The 22,611-nt window shown below is 44.6% G+C and overlaps 1 protein-coding gene and 1 long non-coding RNA gene across 3 annotated transcripts in view; one reads left to right on the top strand and one right to left on the bottom strand.

Annotated features, from left to right (window-relative positions):
• Positions 1-7,008: 7,008 nt before the first annotated feature.
• On the bottom strand, positions 7,009-17,025 carry LOC310678095. The gene is made up of 2 exons (XR_014511613.1): positions 16,992-17,025; positions 7,009-7,121 (listed from the first exon to the last, which is right to left on the bottom strand). It is a non-coding gene; the product is annotated as an uncharacterized lncRNA (long non-coding RNA).
• Positions 13,501-22,611, top strand: part of GPR132 (G protein-coupled receptor 132) — a 30,075-nt gene continuing 20,964 nt past the window's right edge. The window contains exons 1-2 of one of the 2 annotated variants that reach the window (XM_083439289.1): positions 13,501-13,735; positions 16,190-16,308. The gene's annotated coding sequence lies outside the window, so the exon portion shown is untranslated. Of the gene's footprint in view, positions 13,736-16,044; positions 16,309-22,611 lie in introns of those variants that run through there. The other variant, XM_083439290.1, reaches the window with a different exon arrangement.

Here is a 22,611-nt window from a genome sequence, read left to right as displayed (position 1 = left end):
CAGCAAAACCAGCCAAGGGTGTCACGTACGAGGAGCAGATGAACCCAACCGAACGGAGTTGCTCTACATTCCAGCTGCAGGTGACTCCTAATTCATTTATGAAAGGGAAACATTAAAAGCCTGACTCACGCTCCATGGGGCTGCATGACAGGGCTGCCCTTCTGTGTCACCGTTGGATTCATGTTGCTTCCTCCCCAAAAAGTTGGTTAATTGCAAGGCAGCGGGTGGGGAAAACCTGTGCCTTGCCAGCTGTTGCTAGACTACAATTCCCATCAGTCTTAGCTGGCATGGTTAATGGTCAGGGGTGACAGCTGTCAGTGTCCAGCAACTCCAGGGGGGGGGCACGGGTTCCCCTTGTCCCCTAGTGTAGCGGTTAAAAGTTTCAGGAAACCCCTACATCAGAAGCTGAAACTGCAGCAGAGTGTTGCAGCATGGAACATTCTTCTGCAAAATTCTAGGCATTCAATTTCATACCCTCCAACATTTCTCCAGTGAAAATAGGGACGTCGCATTCCCTAATGATAATTTTGCTATAAGCCCACACATCTTACTAGGTTGCCCCAGCCACTCTGGGCAGCTTCCAACATATATAAAAAAAGCATTAAACTTTTTTTAAAAAAAACTTCCTTATACAGGATTGCCTTCAGATGGCTCAGGGGTCAGATAACTCCCTACCCTCCAACATTTCTCCTAAGGAAAAGTGGGACAATCCGGGATCAAATCAGAAACAGGGACACCCCTGGAAAATAGGGACACTTGGAGGGTCTGCTATTCCTCCCCCTGCCTGGTTTTACTCCCTTTTTCTGTCGCCCATCCCCTCTAAAATTCAGTCAGTCCTCATTTGGTGTTTTTCATCAGGGCAGATGAAGATTGGGCTAGAAACGTTTTTTGGGTTCAAGCCCCATTGGCCTATATGGCCCTCGTGGTCCCTTCCCACTCTACAATTCCATGATGCCTCCCCAGTTGTCGCCATTGGATGAGGACTGCTTGTGATGTCACGAAAGCACTGAGTGAATATCTTCTTCTTCTTCTTCTTCTTCTTCTTCTTCTTCTTCTTCTTCTTCTTCTTCTTCTATCACTTGTAGCCGAGTAGGATTGTCTTCCATAAACACAGTTTTAACCATGAGTCCGTAAGTGACTGTGGAGGCCAATTCTGGATCCACACGTCCTTCCACACTGATGACATTGGTTTCCGGGCAGAAGCTGATCACTGTGTGGATTTGCCAAGCGTGCCTTCCTCCTAGCACGTTTCTCCCTTGCGTCCTGAGTTCGAGTGTCTTCAAAGCCCATGACACCTTTGGTAAAGGCTGTTCTCCAACTGGAGCGCTCGCAGGCCAGTGTTTCCCAATTGTTGGTGTTTATACTACTTTTTATTTTAGATTTGCCTCGCGACAGTCTTTAAACCTCTTTTGTTGACCACCAGCATTACGCTTTCCATTTAAAAGTTGAGAATAGAGTATGTAGTTGCTTTGGAAGATGATCATCAGACATCCGCACAACATGACCAGTCCAACGAAGTTGATGTTGAAGAATCATTGCTTCAACACAGAGTGAATATAAAGGAGGGCCAATGGGGGTTTGAATCTCCCTTCTGCTCACATGAAAAGGCCCAAAGGTGAAAGGTTCTTCCTATGTATAACACGGCCTTCCCAGGCCCTTCCATCTGAGATCCTTCCAACTGGCTATGCTTGAGGATTAAGCTTGGGGCTTAGTGTATGGAATACAAGACGTTACCTTATTCCCCATCAGGTCCATATTCCCCCCAGGTCCATCAACATGATGCCCACAAGTGCCATGGCAGCTGTAAAGGCCTTTCACGTTCACAGGAAAGTTCTCCAGCTTACACACACACACACACACACACACACACACACACACACCCTCAAGCAAAATTAAATGCCTAAGCTCAAGAAATGGAGGCAGTGAGAGATTTACCTTCTTGGGCTTCATGATCACTGCAGATGGTGGCAGCAGTCACAAAATTAAGAGATGCCTGCTTCTTGGGAGAAAAGCAATGACAAACCTAGACGGCACCTTAAAAAGCAGAGACATCACCTTGCCAACAAAGGTCCGTATAGTTAAAGCCATGGTTTTCCCAGTAGTGATGTGTGGAAGTGAGAGCTGGACCATAAAGAAGGCTGATTGCCGAAGAATTGATGCTTTTGAATTATGGTGCTGGAGGAGACTCTTAAGAGTTCCATGGACTGCAAGAAGATCAAACCTATCCATTCTGAAGGAAATCAGCCCTGAGTGCTCACTGGAAGGACAGATCCTGAAGCTGAGGCTCCAATACTTTGGCCACCTCATGAGAAGAGAAGACTCCCTGGAAAAGACCCTGGAAAGATGGAGGGCACAAGGAGAAGGGGACAACAGAGGATGAGATGGTTGGACGGTGTTCTCGAAGCTACCAGCATGAGTTTGACCAAACTGCGGGAGGCAGTGGAAGACAGGAGTGCCTGGCATGCTCTGGTCCATGGGGTCACGAAGAGTTGGACACGACTAAACAACAAAACAACAAAAAGCTCAAGGAAGCTGCAACAAAAAGCTCAGGGAAGTTGTCCACATCTGCCAAGGTTTCCTTCTGAAATGGACACCAGAACTGGGCACCTGAAGAGGAAGAGATGGAAGAAGAAAGGGCTAGGAACCGTAGTTTGTTAAAGGTGCCAGGAGCTGTTAGGAGACACATATTCCCCTCACAATTCCCAGAGTTCCCTGTGAAGAGAGATTGATTGTTACACTGCTACAGAAACTGTAGCTCTGAGGGGAAGAGGGGTCTCCTATCAACTCAGCAACCTTAACAAACTACAGTTCCCAGGATCCTTTGGGGGAACTCATAACTGGGGGAACTCAAGTGGCATAAAAGCGCTTCAAATGTATAGGGCAACTGTGGCCTGTCATTACTGTAGCAGCCAGCTATGAAGAAAGCTGGAGCGATCTGCCTTTGACAAAGACAAGTTATGGCCCACTATTGAAAGATGCCATCTAAAAAGATGTTTCAGGGCGATAGGGAAACCAAGAGACTTGTTTTTGATGCTGAAACAATATTTCTGAGAAAAACACTTCCTTCGAACCCGTATTGTGAACATCACACAAATCACAGCTCCACCCTTCTGAAACGGAAGATGCAAACTGCAATTTCGGCATTGATTTCCACTTAATCTAGGAGGAGCTCACCCACATCCCACAAAGTGATAAGGGGTTTGGCTTAGCTATGTGAGAAGTCTGCTGGGTTCAGAGCCAATTTTTCATCTGTCTTCCGTGCCCCAATTTTTGAAGCAAACAGAGGCTTACAAAAAAAACCAAAAAACAGATTGGCTGTAGTTGCTTCCACAATAGTAGGGAAATGACATCCTTTCATCAGCCACTTTCTTTGGAGAATTTGAATAATGTCACTCCCAAACAGTTTTGTCCTCTCGCCTTTTTCTTAAAAACAAAAACAAAAAACCAACCTGATTTGCAGTGATTTTTAAAACATAAAATACAATTATAACATCCAACTGTCCAGTGAGACTATTTATTTATTTGTGGTATTTATACACTGCTTTTCAGGCAGACCTCACAAAGTGGGCTTATATACGATTATAACAAGAAACATCGCTTTTCAAAAACAAGTTACAGGAAGACAACTGGTTTGCTTACAAAAAGCTATTTTCTCCCCTTCAGATAGTTGCAGGGAGGAAAGGGCCACTTTCAGAGCTGGATGGTAGAAGTTCCTCAAGCTTCTTTCCTCTCCTCTCAAAGGCTCTCTCCAATATTGAGGCTTTGGGGGCAACTGTGCCTTTAATTAAAAGCTTCCTTCTTGAAGGTTATCCTATCCCTGTTCCTATTGCTTTAATAGGACTGGGGTAATATCAGGGGTGCAACCCCACACCTGCCCTGAGTAGCTGTCCCCTCCAGATTCGGCAGCCAGACACAACTTGGCATCATCTCCTTACAGCGCTGACTAGAGGCGCAGAATTATTCTTCAGATCGCTCCATGTGGTTGGAGAGAGGCTTCCCTTCTGCGTACATCTTTCATTTGCCTCCCTTACAGCTCTGGACAAACAGGTGTGTAAGGCTTGTGAGAGCATAGAAAAACCAGCGCAACCTGTTTGATCAGGCACAAAAGAAGAGCAGCGATCCCTCTTCCAAACGGACTCGGCTTCCCAAAAGAAAAATGCCTGACTGCCTCCATTGCCGAACCTTGCAATCTGTGTTGCGGCTCTCACCCTCTCCACCTCCTCGTCTGTTTCCTTTTCCTGTTCTAGACAGCCATGCTGTGCCTGCAAAAGGAACAGACCAGACCATTTGTAAGCAGTTGCCACCAACTACTTTATCAGCTTTCAGCAGACACTTCCTGGCATTTTATTTTTATTTTTATTTTTTTTTGGGGGGGGGGGTCCATTAGAAAGTCTCCAGAATCTGCAACAATGCCTGGAGACAGTCTATCGTTTATAAGAGAGTTCAAAGCGCTTTGAAAAAGGGGACGTACTTCATTTTCCATGATGCACACACCAATTTCCTTGGCCCCAATTCACCCCAGCTCCAAGAGGTTTTTGCAAGCTTTTAGGAACACCTTCCAAAACTTGACTGCAGTTGGGAAGAGGAATTAGACGTCATTTAGCCTGCCGGCAGCAGTTCCATGCAGAATTTTCAGGGCAGGATGAACAAATACAGCAGTAGTCTCTTGAACCTTTGCAAATCCAGGGACAACCTTTAACTCAAACATGAACTTGGAGACCCATTGCTAAATGTTTACCCTCTATTTGTGTGGTGGCAGTGTCCCAGCTACAAGGAACGCGGGTGGCGCTGTGGGTTAAACCACAGAGCCTTGGACTTGCCGATCAGAAGGTCGGCGGTTCGAATCCCTGCGACGGGGTGAGCTCCCATTGCTCGGTCCCTGCTCCTGCCATCCTAGCAGTTCGAAAGCACACCAGTGCAAGTAGATAAATAGGTACCGCTTCGGTGGGAAGGTAAGCGGCATTTTCGTGCGCTGCTCTGGTTCGCCAGAAGTGGCTTAGTCATGCTGGCCACATGACCTGGAAGCTGTATGCCGGCTCCCTCGGCCAGTAAAGCGAGATGAGCGCCACAACCCCAAAGTCGGTCACAACTGGACCTAATGGTCAGGGGTCCCTTTACCTTTACCTAGTGTCACTGCTGCTGTGGCACACCTTAGATCAAGCTACTTACTACTTGGTATTAGACCCTGACCCACCTGTTGTGGGTCGGTGAGCCACAGTATCCCAGATAAATGACTGCGTAGCCTCTGCTTAGTACCTTCAGTGAAGGTGTGCTCTAATTCTGGCTCAGATATGGTTTCTGCCCAAACCCTTAACGCTCAAATCAAAAGGCAAGGAAAGAGTTAAGAGGCACAGTCAGCAGGGTCAGGGAGCAAAGACATTGGTCCAGCAATCGACATGACCCCCCCCCCCCCTTGGCTTTTAAGGAGCAGGGTGGGCACAGTTTTAGTGCAGAAAGTGAGAGGCGTCTTTGTGCTGGGGAGCAAAATGAGCACTTCCTCAATCAGGCTGGGCCTGGGCATTCTGTTTGTGCTTCCAGAAATAGGTGCCAACTCTATGGGGCCCTGGGTGCACGAGCACCCAAAAAATTCCCCACAAATTTCGGCACCAGGGCCATGCACGCTGCATGGCACCCACCGAGTCGCGATGCTAAGTTGGCACTCGTGCTCTCAGATGACCTGTTTATTGAGCATTCAGCCTGTGTCTGTGTGTCTTTTTTGCTGGGATATCAGAGGACATTCCCACACACTGTGGTGCATTTCCCCACCACTTTCCTTCTTGCAAAAAGTCCAATCTTTGGGGGGTGCAGGTGGGTTGTGCAAGGTCTCTCAGCCAACCCTAACTGCACAACCTGAATTTGCTGGCACAGGACTGAATCCCACCTGAAAACAGCAACAGTCTAGAAGCCCCCAAAGCTTATCTAGTAGTTATGTTCTGTCCCAGGGGGTCGCTAACATCCACCTGGGGGCACCACAGTCTACTAACGCCTTTATTGCCCCATAGTGCAGGGCCTCCTGGCTCTGAACTTGCATTTAAAAGAAAAGTAAGTCTCTAGCCTTCTTACAAAGTCATAAAGTAAAATGTACAGGTACCCTTCTAAGCAATTTCTGTAAAATGAGCAAGACTAGCTGCTTCTGCCTATCTGTGCTTTTAGTCAATGAGGAAAGTCAGAGTTGTGACCAATGAAGAATTCCCAGGAAACCCTGGGGTGCTAAAGAGCTTCTGTTTCTGCCTTCTCTTTAATGCCCTCTTCCTGCTTCCGTCTTATTTTTGAGGCAGAAATTCAACAGGTCAAGTCTTTTCTCATATGGAAATACAGCTACGGGGGAAAGCTTCAGCACGGTTGTTCTAAATTTGTGTTATGCCCTGCACCCCATGGCAGCCATTTTGTGACTGGAGCCCCCAGAACCCTCCCAAAATTCAAAATGTGACCTTTGGTCCAAAAAAGTTCTATCTGGCCCCTGTTCTATCTGGTATTTCTGGTATTGAGCATTCACTCAGTTTTGTTTGCAAGATGGTTATACAGTGGTACCTCAGGTTAAGTACTTAATTCGTTCCGGAGGTCCGTTCTTAACCTGAAACTGTTCTTAACCTGAAGCACCACTTTAGCTAATGGGGCCTCCCGCTGCCGCCCTGCCGCCACCGCGCGATTTCTGTTCTCATCCTGAAGTAAAGTTCTTAACCTGAGATACTATTTCTGGGTTAGTGGAGTCTGTAACCTGAAGTGTATGTAACCTGTAGTGTATGTAGCCCGAGGTACCACTGTACAACAATGAGCATTTATTCTGCACCCGACCCCACCCCTGATCTGGTTGCGGAGGGTTTACACATCTTCCCAGTAATTATTTGCTCATCGCAGACTTTTCGATGCATTTCCCAAACTGCAAAAGGGCTGCCTTTTTATTTTTAAAAAGACGAAGTAGATTGGTTGTGCTCAGGTGAGAAAGAGCTTTCATTTAACCTGAAGTTCTGGTGTCAGCGTGAGTCCCTCTCAAAATACTTTCCCCCATCCCCCAAAGATCTCTATTGAAACTTAACATATGTACATAATAACCAACATTCCCAATGATTCCCTCACATAAAATATAATATCTAAATTACAACAGCTACTTAATTATAAACCTAATTATAAAAGCCACCATCCACCCTCTACTTCCCTCCACAGCAATTCGACTTCTTTATATTTCTTTCTACCTTTTTTCCTTGCATTCTATAATAAATTATTTTTGTTAAATTCTGACTTTTCCTTCTTTCTTTATTGGTTTTGTTATTACTTATATTTTTTATTCTAAGCCTATTAGCATGTCATTTTTAGGACAATATTTTGACATAAAATCTTCGAAATACTTCCACTCTTAACAAATCTTAACTTTTGATTTGATTGATATCTTATAATTGAAGTTAATTTTGCCAATTCTATACACTGACTTAATTTACAAATCCACTCTTCCTTTTTTGGTGTGTCCTGAGATTTCCATTCAGTGGCAATTACTACCCTGGCAGCTGTTGTTGTACATAAAAAGATTGTTTTTTTTTCATATGTGGTATGAGACATAAAAGGTAAAGGAAAAGGGACCCCTGACCATTAGGTCCAGTTGTGACTGCCTCTGGGGTTGCAGTGCTCATCTTACTCAAGCCGCTTCTGGCGAACCAGAGCAGCGCACGAAAATGCCGTTTACCTTCCCGCCGGAGCGGTACCTATTTATCTACTTGCACTGGTGTGCTTTCGAACTGCTAGGTTCGCAGGAGCAGGGACCGAGCAACGGAAGCTCACCCCGTCACGGGGATTTGAACCGCCGGCCTTCTGATTGGCAAGTCCTAGGCTCTGTGGTTTAACCCACAGCGCCACCCGCATCTCTTGGTATGAGACATACCGTCTCTCAAAATACTGGCAGCCTCTGCAGGAGTGGGGCATCCTGGGAGAGAATTCCTGGCTGTCCTTTGGAGCTTCTGCAACGACTCCTTCAAGGAAGCACAAGTCCAAAAATATAGCTGATTATAACTACAGGTAGCATTTGATAATACTGATTTGATGTGTCCCTTTTCATCTGCATCAGCAAAACTTACAGTCCTACAGGGGTAGGTTTTATGGCTCAGTCTTGCCTGGGCTTCATGATCTCTAGCAAGAAAACTTCCTCCTCCAAAAGCTGACAGTTGTTGCTCAGTACTGAAGGTGGAACTGCGGCCAGTTTCGTTATGGTGGAGCAAGGGTGCTTTTTTCTTCTGAGGCTGAAACCTGAAGGTGGGCTGAGGATGAGGCAGCGTTTCTTAAGCCTTCATCATAATCATAATCATAATCATAATAATTTATTATTTATACCCTGCCCATCTAGCTGGGTTTCCCCATCCATTCTGGGTGGCTCCCAACAAAATATTAACAATAAGAATCAATAAAGCATCAGACATTAAAAACATCTGAAGGCAGCCCCATTTAGGGAAGTTTTTAATGCTTCATTAAAACATTAAAACCTGCAGGTTTTAATGTAAAACACACAGGTTTCAGGAAGACAATGGGCTACAAGTTAATGTTTTATTGTGTTTTTAATATTCTGTTGGGAGCTGCCCAGAGTGGCTGGGGAAACCCAGCCAGATGGGTGGGGCTTTATTTATTTATTTATTTATTTATTTATTTATTTATTATCATCATCATCAATTTATGTTGTTGTTGTTGTATCCAACCAAAAGCCTTTGGGGAAATCACAAACAGAACCTGAGCACAATAGCTTTCCCCCATTGCTGGCAAGGGGCAGATGGTAAACGTAGCCTCGCAGTGAGAAGTAGCTGATTCTCTAATGCAAAAAGGCAGATAATCTAGAATCATAGAGTTGGGAAGGGGTCATCTAGTCCAACCCCCTACAATGCAAGGAATCTCAGCTAAAGCATCCATGACAGATAGCCATCCCACCTCTGCTTAAAAACCTCCAATGAAAGAGAGTCCACAAGCTCCTGAGGGAGACCGTTCCACTGTCAAACTACTCTCACTGTCAATAAGGTTTTCCCTATGTTTAGTCAGAATCTCCTTTCTTGTCATTTGAAGTCATTGGTTTGAGTCCTACCCTCCAGAGCAGGAGAAAACAAGCTTGCTCCACCTCCCATGTGACAGCCCTTGAGATATTTGAAAGATGGATTTCATATCTCCTCTCAGTCTCCTCTTCTCCAGGCTAAACTTACCCCGCTCCTTCAACCGTTTCCTCATCAGGCTTGGTTTTCCAGACTCTTGATCGTCTTGCTTTCCCTCCTCTGCACACGTTCCAGTTTGTCAATATCTACGGTTGCCCTTGTATTTACACTTACTTTGCTTTTGAATTATCGTACTGGAGGAGACTCTTGAGAGTCCCATGGACTGCAAGAAGATCAAATCTCTCCATTCTGAAGGAAATCAGCCCTGAGTGCTCACTGGAAGGACAGATCCTAAAACTGAGGCTCCAAGACTTTGGCAACCTCATGAGAAGAAAAGACTCCCTGGAAAAGACCCTGATGTTGGGAAAGATGGAGGACACAAGGAGAAGAGGACAACAGAGGACAAGATGGTTGGACAGTATTCTCGAAGCTACCAGCATGAGTTTGCCCAAACTGCGGGAGGCAGTGGAAGACAGGAGTGCCTGGCGTGCTCTGGTCTATAGTGTTACAAAGAGTCGGACACGACTAAACGACTAAATAACAACAACAATACACTTACTTGGAAGTAGGTGTCACTGAGCAATGCATCAGCAAATGGTTAAAGATGCCGCTTCCACACTGTGGTCCGGATCAATCTTCCTCCACACACACATGCTGTAGCTGTTACACACACAAAAAATCTGTGTAACCCCGAGCTACGTGGCAAATGTCACCTCTAGTTTAGCCCCAAATGAGACTTCCTTTTGACTCGGCATATTCATCTATGATAGGAGACATCTGAAACCCTTACAAGATTACCATGGTGGGGAAATCCTGAGACTCTTGCAACTTTGAGAAGCTTATTTTCTGGTGAGAAATCCAGATGACTCACCCGGTCGTGAAATGTCCTTTAACGTCTCATGCACCGCCAGCTTGTAACATCCTTTCGGCTAAGGGTTTGAGCAAGAGAATGCCTAGTTTGAATCGGCCCTCTTCATTATGAACTCATTAGGTGGACTTGGCCAAGCCGCTCACCACTTCCTCCGGACCTGAACCCTTCCCCCCCCCCCCCGCCTCTGTGCAAAATGGAAAAAAGAAATAGAATCCGCAACAAAATGTTGCAGCGTGGAGTGCTCCTATGCAGGATGCTCCATTCCATTCCTGGTTTCCGATTTCACACACTTACACATCAGTGAGCATGCCATGTCCACCAAGCATGCACAGTCCTCGTTGAACTATTTTTTTCTTTCCCGTAAGCATGCCAAGAACGAACTTTGCTTCCACAAACCTGATATACACTGAGAGTCCCAATTTTGGCTACAGGTAGAACTGGTACTTAGAGAACTGAGATCAAGACTGGCATATATGATGACACTGAAGATGCTTCTGGTCTTCCTTGCAGAGTTGGTGTAGAGGTTTCTATGGTAACTGTTGATGACATTGGCTATTTAATGAGGATTTGTCCTGATCTCTTAGTGGGAAGATTTTATTATACATTTATTATTATTTCATAAAATTCATACGCCACTTGGTTGTGGGTGTGGAGACAACCTCAGAGCAATTTACAAAGAGAATAAAACAATACAATTATCAGTAAAAAACAGTATTAAAAAACCATGACTCTTCAAAACATTCCAAAGGTGAAATCAGCAATAAAGAAGAAACCCGAAGCAATGTACACCTGTAGGAATGGTTTTTACCATTTTTAGAATTTGTAGGAATTGTTTCATCTTCTTTAGAGATCCAGGCCTGTTGCTGCCTCTCAAATTTGAAGCAGATAATGAGAATTCGCTCTGCTGATGATTGCCATTTAAAGGAATTTGCATGCCCAGGCCAATGGAGTGGCAGGCAAAGGAGCTGAAATTCTGTGCTCTCAGTTATGCAAATATTCCTTATTTTCTCATTGGTCAGGACCTTTGAAATGGTTTAAATAATATTTTATTAAAATTTTCACACAAAAGAAAAAGAAAAATACAAAAAAGATTAAAAAAGACAATTAAAAACAATCCACTTTTTCTTAATATATCTTGCATTTGCTTGTTTCTCGGACCTCCCCACACCTCCCCTCTTTGTATTCCAATTCAGTTTATTTATTCAGCAAATCCTTTCCCTCTACCTTATCCTTATCTTGGTCTTAATATGTTATGCCTTTACTTTTTCACCTGTTAACATTCCATTTTTACATATTCCTTCCTGCCGTTATTACTAAAAGCCCCTTAACCTCAATCTAACATCATTCTAACATTCATTAATTTTATAATATTTCTGTAAATAATCTTTAAATTTCTTCCAATCTTCCTCCACCAACCAGGACCTTTGAAATGAGACATCAGCTTCCCACTTCCCTTCAGCCTGGCCTAAAAAAGTGAAATGTAAAGAATCTGAAGGCACTTTCTTTCACCTTTGGTGGACGTGCCCAAGGATCAAGGCCTTCTGGGAGATGATTTATAATGAACTGAAAAGGTGTTTAAATACACATTTAGAAAGAACCCAGAAGCCTTTCTCCTGGGTATGGTGAACCAACAGGTCCAGGTGAAGGACAGAACATTTTTTATGTATGCTACAACAGCAGCAAGAATACTTATTGCACAATATTGGAAGACGCAAGATCTACCCATGCTGGAAGAATGGCAAATGAAGCTTATCGACTACATGGAGCTTGCAGAAATGACCGGCAGAATCAGAGACCAGGGAGAAGAGACGGTGAGGGAAGACTGGAGGAAATTTAAAGACTATCTACAGAAGTATCATAAAATTAAGAACGTTTGAGGACATCAGATTGAATTTAAAAGAATGTTAGTATAAAAACTTAATGATAAAGAAAGAATAATTTTTAAGACATAGGGAAATGTAATGATTGTTAAGATAATAAGACTAAGTTGAACCAAAGATACGCCAGAGGGAAAGAGTTTACTGTCAGAATATAAGACCTAGAATACAGAGTGGGAAGGTATGGGGAAGTCGCAGACCCAAGTTAATGCTGAAAAATATAAAGACACAATATTTGTTTTTAACTTTTTTCTATTTTATTTTTCTTTTTTGTCTTTGTACAATGTATGTATTGTTCTTTTTTCTTTTTTCTTTGATGTATTTGTTGATTTGTATTTTTTGTTTATTGACTGGGAAAAAATAAAATATCATTTATAAAAAAATAAAATAAAAAAGTGAATCTCCAAATGTATCGTTTGAGGCCTCTCTGTATTAACTACCGTGTTGTTTTGTGATTTAGTTGCTTGCTTCTCCTCCTTCTCCACTCCTTATTTTCCCCAGCTGCTCTCCTCCCTTGTTTGAACTTAATTTCATCAGAACTTTGGGTGAGCGGCCACTTCTCCTTTTCCTTTCCTTTCCTATCTGGCAAGGTGGATCTACTCCTCTCCTCTTCTAAAGAGCAAAAGAATGACCCTAAATCAGGGGTGCCCAAACTTTTTTACTTTTTTTCCCTTTTCCCCCCAAAAAAAGTAAAATTAATTTTTATTAAGTACAAATTAGAAAACATACATATTTACAACAAAAGAAAATACAAAGGAAAAAGAAAATACATATAACCGAGGGAAAAAATTAGAGAATACTTTGCCTCTTCATATTTACAGTTATTTATACCTCTATAAAATGCTATTCACAATAAAGGAGTGAAATGAAAGATATGATATCAGAAAAAAGGGAAAAAAAGAACAAATAAAAAATAAAGAAGTAAAAGAAAAGGATCATAGGTAAACAAATTTAAAAGTAGATAAGTATTCACTATACATAGCCGTAAATATAAATATAGATGGGAAACGGCCCAAACTTTTTTCAAAGAGGGCCAGATTTGATGACATGAACATGCATGAGGGCCGACCAAAGTTGTTCAGCTTTTTTTTAGGATTGAAGTTGTTCAGCTTTTTTTAGAGTTTTACCCCAGGACATATACTGCCATGGGGGCCGGATTAATTAAATCAACCAGCGGGCCGGATTAGGACCCCGAAACGGACTTTGGATATGCCTGCCTTAAATGATCTGGAGTTGAGGTGAAGAGCCAGTTGCCATGGGGCAGCCCTACCACCAGATGAGGAGCAGAGAGACATGATTGTCTGGGGTGGGAAAGTGGGGCAGTTCCCCATTCCCCTATGTGTGTTTTTCCCTATTTCTTTGTGAAAAATTGGGAGAGGGTTTTTCCTATGTACTGAAGTTCCCACCCTGGGCCAGCAGGGGGATACTGTAGAGAGTTTTCACTCAGGTCCACATATGCAAATAAGGGATTGAAAGTGATGTTCAGTGATTGGATGGTTACAGAAAATGGTTACTGTTGCGTTCTAGTGGAGCTCTATATAAGCAGGCTGGCTGAACCCTTCAGTTCTGTTGTGATCTGGCCTGTGAATAAACAAGAGCTGTTTGAAGAATCGCTGTGTCGTCTGATATGTTCACCCACAACTTAACAGTTTTGGAAAATTTGGGAGAAAGCTCCCTGTCTTTCTTCCCAGTTTTCCCCCAGGCCTTCACATCCTCAGTCAGGGGGAGCCAGCCCTCCATATGTCTTGGCTAAGACCTCCCACCATCCCATGTAAGCTGGCGCTGATGGGAGTTGTAGTCCACAACATCTGGAGTGAAACCGCTGCCTCAGGCAGCAGATTTTTGGTGTCGTGAAAGGGCAGCAATATGTAAGTTATTTTATTTGTTTGCTATTACAGTGGTGCCCCGCAAGACGAATGCCTCGCAAGATGGAATACCCACAAGACGAAAGGGTTTTCCGTCTGCAGAGGCGCTTCGCAAGACGAATTTCCCTATGGGCTTGCTTTGCAAGACGAAAAATTGCGAAAAAAATCGATTTATTTTTTTTTTGCTCCAAAACCCCTTATTCTGAATCGCTAAGCTGCTAAAAGCATTTTAGCAGCAAAACTGCTAATCCCCCCCCTAAAAAAGCCGTTTTTAGCCCTTTTTTAGCCAATAGCGCTAATAGCGCTACTCTGTCAATGGGCTTGCTTTGCAAGACGAAAAAACCGCAAGACGAAAAGACTCCCGGAACGGATTCTTTTCGTCTTGCGAGGCACCACTGTATTGCAACTTTTGGGTAGGTGGCCAAGTTTGCCAATGGCACCAAATTAACCAGGGTTGGTTACAAACAGTGGCGTAACATGGGGGTGCATGGGGGGCCGGCCGCACCGGGCGCAACATCTGGGGGGGCGCTCGCACTCGCAGCTCTCTGCCCCTACCTGGCTCACTCACTCTCTCTCACTGCAGTGCTGGCTGTGCGAATCCGATCTGAGCCGCCAGGTCGCCGCCCACTGTGGAGGGGAGGGTGCCAGGCGTGCAGTGCGGTGCAGAGAGAGAGCAGGGGACTATCTGGGGGAGGGACAGTGCAGCGGGGGGGGCGCAAATTACTTGCCTTGCCCCGGGTTAGGGGGCGCAAATTACTTGCCTTGCTGACAACCCATGCTACGCAAACTGGTTACAAACGAAAAGGGATTGTTGCAAAGAGCTCCGAAAGGACCTTTGGAAACACGGCAAATGAGCATTAAACCGGCCAGTGTGCTTCGATGTAAGTTTGTGTGAAAGTGATGCCTATCAGGGCAAAAGATGTACTGATGCAACCTTTTGGTGCATCTACTGTAGCTTGGCACTCTCCACAAATGCACTGCAAAATTTACTTGCTTCTTTAAAAAGCATTTCTAACCCACTTGATATTTAGAAACCTCGGAGTGGAATTCAAAAACACAGCATGAAAACAGTAAAACAGTATTCTAAAAACAAATGACGGGCCAATCTTATCGGTCAAGGAAAGACTAGGCAAAAATGTGTGCCATTACAGGGTGACTTGAATTGATGGGCAGTGCATCATGTTGCGTAGAAAGAAGGATAGCAGTAGCTTTGGCAGAAAATGTTTGTTTTGGGTTCGCCACCCTATGACATTTTATATGGTGCCACGAGGAAAATTTTCCTGCAATATTACATAGGTCCAAACATATCCCTGTGGGATAGCTCAATTGGCAATGTATGAGACTCTTAATCTCCAGGGTTGTGCGGCAGCTAGACTGGTGACTGGGAGTGGCTGCCAAGACCATATACCATATTTTTTGCTCTATAAGACTCACTTTTTCCCTCCTAAAAAGTAAGGGGAAATATGTGTGCGTCTTATGGAGCGAATGCAGGCTGCACAGCTATCCCAGAAGCCAGAACAGCAAGAGGGATTGCTGCTTTCACTGTGCAGCGATCCCTCTTGCTGTTCTGGCTTCTGAGATTCATAATATTTTTTCCCCTTGTTTTCCTCCTCCAAAAACTAGGTTCGTCTTGTGGTCTGGTGCGTCTTATAGAGCGAAAAATACGGTAACACCGGTCTTGAAGGACCTACATTGGCTCACAGTATGTTTCTGAGCACAATTCAAGGTGTTGGTGCTGACCTTTAGAGCCCTAAACGGCCCAGTCCTGGCAACTCTCAGGTGGGTGCCATTGGCATTCTAAGAGAACAAGGGAGGCCTTCGTGGCGAGTTCCAGCACCTCTTTTTCTAGAAAGATAGCTCTGATTGAATGTCCACAAGGCCTTGTTTTAGGAGAGAGGGGGCGGTACTTTTCTCCATCCCCTTTCTCAATGCATCATTTTACAGTGGTACCTTGGGTTAAGTACTTAATTCGTTCCGGAGGTCCGTTCTTAACCTGAAACTGTTCTTAACCTGAAGCACCACTTTAGTTAATGGGGCCTTCTGCTGCCGCCACGCCTCCAGAGCACAATTTCTGTTCTCATCCTGAAGCAAAGTTGAGGTAATATTTCTGGGTTAGCGGAGTCTGTAACCTGAAGCGTATGTAACCTGAGGTACCACTGTATAGAGTTTATCATGTTGCCTCAAACTCGCCTTTTCTCCAAACTAAAAAAAAAGCACCGTCCTCTCTGCTAGAGATTATACTAACAATTGCAGCATGCAGTTAAATCCTGGGAAATGCCGCTTTTTAAAATTTATTTCTCACTCCTATTAAGTGGGCAGTGTTGAAACAATTGAGTTAGTTGTGTAGAGTTCTTTTCTTTTTCTTCTTCTGTTTTCCCCCCACCCCTCCCTTTGTTTGGAGCATGAGCTAACACCACAACTGACTGTTACTTCCTGGCCCCGGTTTCATGCATGTAGGGGGAGAGAGACAAGTCGATGCCAGCAGTAGCCGGAGGACCTCAGCTTCTTCTTATACTCCATCGTGAAAAGAGAGCTCCAAGGCACTTGAGAAGAACCGGGAGCTGCTGATCGCAAGGGTAAGCCATCGCTAGTGTTTTCTGACACGGGCATTTTTTGACAGGGATGCCCCATTCGGTGCTCGACTGGGGTTGCCAGTCCTAAACATTAGGAAGAACTTCCTGACAGTAAGAGCTGTTCGACAGTGGAATTTGCTGCCAAGGAGTGTGGTGGAGTCTCCTTCTTTGGAGGTCTTTAAGCAGAGGCTTGACAACCATATGTCAGGAGTGCTCTGATGGTGTTTCCTGCTTGGCAGGGGGTTGGACTCGATGACCCTTGTGGTCTCTTCCAACTCTATGATTCTATGATTCTATGATTCTATGTGGCGAAACACAGCACCACCCTTTCCAGCTTTACTCAGAAGCCTGCCTTACTGAGCCCAGTGAGATTTACTCCCTCGTAGAGAAAGCAGCTGTAGGCTGATGACAGGCAATTATATGCACACATAGATAATACATAGGTAATAGAGAAGAACCGTTGCTCAACATTACCACATGCATCCTCGTGATCACGCTGACGGAGAGGTTTTTGTGACAGTTCAAATACCTTCATAGCAGAGCACATGTTTCGTTTGAGACTGGGACTGGGAATGTTTTCTGTGTAATTCCGTTTCACATTGGTTTTGCATGCCAGCTTTTGGGGGGGTGAGGGAAGGAGAAAAGATATATATAGTGCTATTTCCTAGGAAAAGAGGTGAACTCACCATGAACCAGTGGCGTAGCGTGGGTTGTCAGCACCCAGGGCAAGACAAGTAATTTGCGCCCCTTAACCCGGGGCAAGGCAAGTAATTTGTGCCCCCCCCCGCTGCACTGTCCCTCCCCCAGATAGTCCCTCGCTCTCTCTCCGCACCGCACCGCACGCCTGGCACCCTCCCCTCCACAGTGGGCGGCGACCCGGCGGCTCGGATCGGACTCACACAGCCAGCACTGCAGTGAGAGAGAGTGAGTGAGCCAGGTAGGGGCAGAGAGCTGCGAGTGCGAGCACGCCCCCCCCCCCCAGATGTTGCGCCCGGTGCGGCCGGCCCCCCTGCACCCCCCACGCTATGCCACTGCCATGAATGCCTCCCTTGTTCTCTTATCGTGGCAATGGCGCCCACCTGAGAAGTGCCAGAACTGAGTTCCGGTGAGTTCCACCTGAAAAAAAGCCCTGGGTATACATTTTTGAATACAAATATATAATCACCCCGAAGCCTCACGGGTGGAATGCAAGAATAGGACCTCACAGTTCAGGGTGTTTATCACAGGAAGTAATGTGTCTGTCATCTACAATCAGCTCTCATAGAAAGCCACTGCCTGTCTGGAACCAAGAGCTGGTGTAATGTAGCGGTTGGAATTATCAGGAAAAAGATCTGTGAGACCCAGGTTGACATCCTCACTCTGTCCCAAAACTTGCTGGGTGACCTTGGGCCTGTTTCTATCTCTCTGCCTAGCCTACCTCTCAGGGTTGTTTGTCATGATCAAATAGGTGCGCGGTTAGAACATTTACTCAGTACGAATTATAGTGGCTGCAAAATCCGGATTGGGAGAGTGAGATTGTGATGGCTGGATTTGTGCATTTGGCTGAGGAGCTGTAGCTCAGCAGGAACTTCCAGACAACGTGTTTGTTGATTGTTCATCCTGATTTTGTTTTGAGGAAGGTCAGACCTCACCTGGAGTACTGTGTCCAGTTCTGGGCACCACAGTTCAAGAAGGACACTGACAAACTGGAACGTGTCCAGAGGAGGGCAACCAAAATGGTCAAAGGCCTGGAAACGCTGCCTTATGAGGAACGGCTAAGGGAGCTGGGCATGTTTAGCCTGGAGAAGAGGAGGTTAAGAGGTGATATGATAGCCATGTTCAAATATATAAAAGGATGTCACATAGAGGAGGGAGAAAGGTTGTTTTCTGCTGCTCCAGAGAAGCGGACACGGAGCAATGGATCCAAACTATAAGAAAGAAAATTCCACCTAAACATTAGGAAGAACTTCCTGACAGTAAGAGCTGTTCGACAGTGGAATTTGCTGCCAAGGAGTGTGGTGGAGTCTCCTTCTTTGGAGGTCTTTAAGCAGAGGCTTGACAACCATATGTCAGGAGTGCTCTGATGGTGTTTCCTGCTTGGCAGGGGGTTGGACTCGATGGCCCTTGTGGTCTATTCCAACTCTATGATTCTATGATTCTATGAAGGTTAGATGAAGCTGTGTGGAAGAAAGTGAGACCCCACACTTTGCAGTGCATTTTCGCGTCACTTTCTTTATTGCAAAAAGTCTGATACTTTGGGGAAGCGGGTTTCTTCTGCAAGACTTCCCAATCAACTTAGACTTGTTTAACCTTAATTTGTCGGCATGTGATTGAATCCCTTACAAAAACAGTGACATCGATATCTATTTATTTACATGCACAAGATCCCAAGTTTGATCCCTATTTAAGCATTTTAAGTGTCGGTCTCTGCTGGGATGTTAAAGATAAAGATCTGCTGAGATGGTAAAGGGACCCCTGACCATTAGGTCCAGTCGTGACCGACTCTGGGGTGGCAGCGCTCATCTCGCTTTATTGGCCGAGGGTCATGTGGCCAGTATGACTAATCCGCTCCTGGCGAACCAGAACAGCGCACAGAAACGCCGTTTACCTTCCCACCGGAGCGGTACCTATTTGTCTACTTGCACTTTGACATGCTTTCAAACTGCTAGGTTGGCAGGAGCTGGGACAGAGCAACGGGAGCTCACCCAGTCACGGGGATTCGAACCATCAACCTTCTGATCGGCAAGTCCTAGGCTCTGTGGTTTAACCCACGTCCCGCACATCTGCTTACCAGTCAGCAAAGACTGTGTTGTGCTAGATTCAGCAGCTTCAGAAACCCAGTGTAAGTACCTTGGTTTGCGTATCAGACCAGGGAAGTCTAGCTTCAAATTCCCAGTATTCAGATTTATTCAAAAGGCAGCAAGTGATTCAAATTCCCACTGAGCTACGAAACTTACTAGGTCAGCTTAGGCTAGTCATTATCTCTCAGCCTGCCCTACCTGACACGGTTGTTGTAGAAGAGGGTAAAATGTAAGAGAGAAATACATGTGTGCTGCCTCTAGCTGCTTGGAGGAAAGGCAGAAAATTCCTGCAGCAAATAACTAAATCTGTATGCTCACATGTTTTCAGGCATGAGATCTTATAGCCATCTCTGTACTTTGGATATCTGCTTGTTGTTGGGCTTTCTTTGTTGCTGTTTATTATTATTATTATTATTATTATTATTATTATTATTATTATTTTATTAAGGATTTTCTTGTTTTACAGAAGTAAGTGTAATGCCTCGTTGTTGTTTTTTTGTTTGTTTTTTCCCATGTAACATTTTTACAAATCCATTTCATTTGTTGAGGCATTAGGGGGAGAAGAAGAAAAAAAAGAAAAAAGAAAGGGGGGGTGGAGAGAGGGAAGATGGATGGGGGTGGGGTCGGATGGCGGTGTTTCTATTATGTTTAATGTATGTAGAGTTTGGGGTCAGCGTTGCTTGTGTTGTTCACTTGTGTTCCTTTGGTGGTGAGAGAGGTTGGGGTTGGCCTAGGGTGTGATTGTTTGCTTGTGATTGGCTGTGGTGATCTTTGTTTTCGTGTGTGAGTGGGGTGGGTGGGTGTTTTGGATCAGGTTAGCCATATTGATTTGTATGCTGTTGGTGAATTATTGTCATTGTCCTGTTGGGCTGTGTATGCGATAAAGGGGAGCCATACCGGGGTGAAGGCATTTTCTTCTGTTTGTCCCCATGTCAGTTTCAGTTTATTAGTTAATTTTTCTAGTAGGGCTGCTTCCCAGACTATTTGGTACCATTGGTCCATGCTTACTCCTGACAGGTCTCTCCAGTGTCTGGCTATGATGCTTCTGGCTGCTGAGAGTAGGTGGATTATGAGTTCTTTGTGGTGTAAATGGGCATTGTTGTCTTGGAAGATGTTTAGTAGGGCACCCCAGAGTTGTTGGGCTTTTTAACGTAATGTTTGTATGTAAATTGCTCCCCTTTTGACCTGTGACATCAGACAGCCAGGACTATCTGCTAACGGGACAATGGGTTTCCCACCCACTCCTTTTTTTTCCTGAGGTTGGAGGGAGGTAAAGAGTCTATGGTCACATCCACAGCATACATTTAAAGCACACTTGCATCACTTTAGGAGTCATGTTTTCTCCACCCTCAGAAGAATCCTGTAAACTATAGTTGGTTAAGGGTGCTGGGAGTTATAGCTCTGTGAGGGGTCCTTTAGCAACTCAAAGCACGCTTAACAAACGACAGCTCCCAGTATTCTTTGGGGGAAGCTGGGGGGGGGTTGTTCAGGGGGTTTCATTGGGGTTTTTTGTTGCTGTTCATGATGTTATTTCTTTGTACCTTTATTTTTAGATCTTACTATGATGGAAACTGTTCGGTTTGGCTGTGTATTTTCGATGTGTTTTATGTATCGTTCTTGATCACTTTCCTTCCGTTTGCAATTATGTGAATCTTTTAATGTGGCAAATGGCCTGGAACGTGGTTTTAACTATGGAAAGGTACAAATAAAATGATGGTGATGACTGGAGTGGTATAAGAGTGTATCTTGTGGATGTGAGCTTAGTGGCGGGTTGACCCTGTCTAATTCCAGCTCTGAATTAAGAGTAATAATAATAATAATAATGATGATGATGATATTTTATTTATACCCCACCCTTCCCAGTTCAAAAACTGGGCTCAGGGTGGCTAACAACAAATTTAAAACACTTAATTGTAAAAGCAGCATAAAATACAATATAAAAAACATGAATAATAATAAAATTCAAAATTCAGATGGCTGTGACTTCTCTGGAGCTCAACAACCCAGGGATCCTCTTTCATTGCCTCATCTTTATTTCACAACCGGGGTTCCTTTGTACGTTCCACCCATTCCATTAGCTTTTTAAGAAAATGTGAAATTGAGAGTTGGCAGGAGGCTTTTTCATTCTTCCATCCTCCTCCCAGATGCACCTTGCCTTTCTTCCCTGTGACTTTGCTAAGGGCTCTGGATGATAAAAGCCCAGCACCATGATTATTGCTTCTGTGTCCCACTTCTCATTTGTGGAGGGGCCTTACCCTAGAGGTCAGGGACAAACTTTGCACATCCCTTCCTTGTTGGACGGTTGCCTGTTTCTCTGCTCTGTAAGTTGACTCGCTGCTGCTTCCTTTCCCAGTCCATGGTTGCTGTAAGCTTTGTGTTTTCGTTTTAATTTGGGCGTGAGCTAATTTGCACTTCCTTTGGTTGATTTAGATCTAGGGACATCCACAATATACACATAAACACAGAGAGAAAGAATTGCCTTTATTTATATATTTTTTAAAAGTACATATATACACAGGCATGGCTTCATCCAAAGATTCCTAGAAAATGTAGTTTACCCTTCTTCTTCTTCTTCTTCTTCTTCTTCTTCTTCTTCGATCACTCATAGCCGAGTAAGATTGTCTTCCATAAGCACAGTTTTTAAAGTGAGTCCATAGTAAGTGACTGTGGAGGCCAATTCTGGATCCACACATCCTTCCACAGTGGGGCCATTGGTTTCTGGGCGGGAGTTGATCACGGTGTGGATTTGCCAAGCATGCCTTCCTCTTAGCACGTTTCTCCCTTGCGTCCTGAGTTCGAGTGTCTTCAAAGCCCATGACACCTTTGGTAAAGGCTGTTTTGCAATTGGAGCACTCACAGGCAAGTGTTTCCCAATTGTTGGTGTTTTATACTACATTTTTTAAGATTTGCCTTGAGACCTCTTTTGTTGACCACCAGCATTACACTTTCCATTTTTAAGTTCAGAATAGAGTACAGTGGTACCTCGGGTTAAGAACTTAATTCGTTCTGGAGGTCCATTCTTAACCTGAAACTGTTCTTAACCCGAGGTACCACTTTAGCTAATGGGGCCTCCCGCTGCCACCACACGATTTCTGTTCTCATCCTGAAGCAAAGTTCTTAACCCGAGGTACTATTTCTGGGTTAGCAGAGTATGTAACCGGAAGCGTCTGTAACCCAAGGTACCACTGTAGTTGCTTTGGAAGACGATAATCAGGCATCCACACAACATGACCAGTCCAGCGAAGGTGATGTTGAAGAATCATTGCTTCAACACTGGTGATCTTTGCTTCTTCCAGGACACTGATATTAGTTCGCCTGTCTTCCCAAGTGATGTGTAAAAATTTTCAGAGACACCATTGATGGAATCTTTCGAGGAGTTGGAAATGGCGTGGTCCATGTTTCACAACCATACAGTAAGGTTGGTAGGACAATAGCTTTGTAAACAAGCATTTTGTTTTCCCTGCGGATGTCCCGATCCTCAAACACTCTGCACTTCAATTGGGAGGAAGCCAGACTTGCAGAGCTC

Source organism: Podarcis tiliguerta (assembly GCF_965153285.1).
Source record: "Podarcis tiliguerta genome assembly, chromosome: 1".
Lineage (NCBI taxonomy): Eukaryota > Metazoa > Chordata > Lepidosauria > Squamata > Lacertidae > Podarcis > Podarcis tiliguerta.
This window is presented reverse-complemented; position numbering and strand designations above follow the sequence as displayed.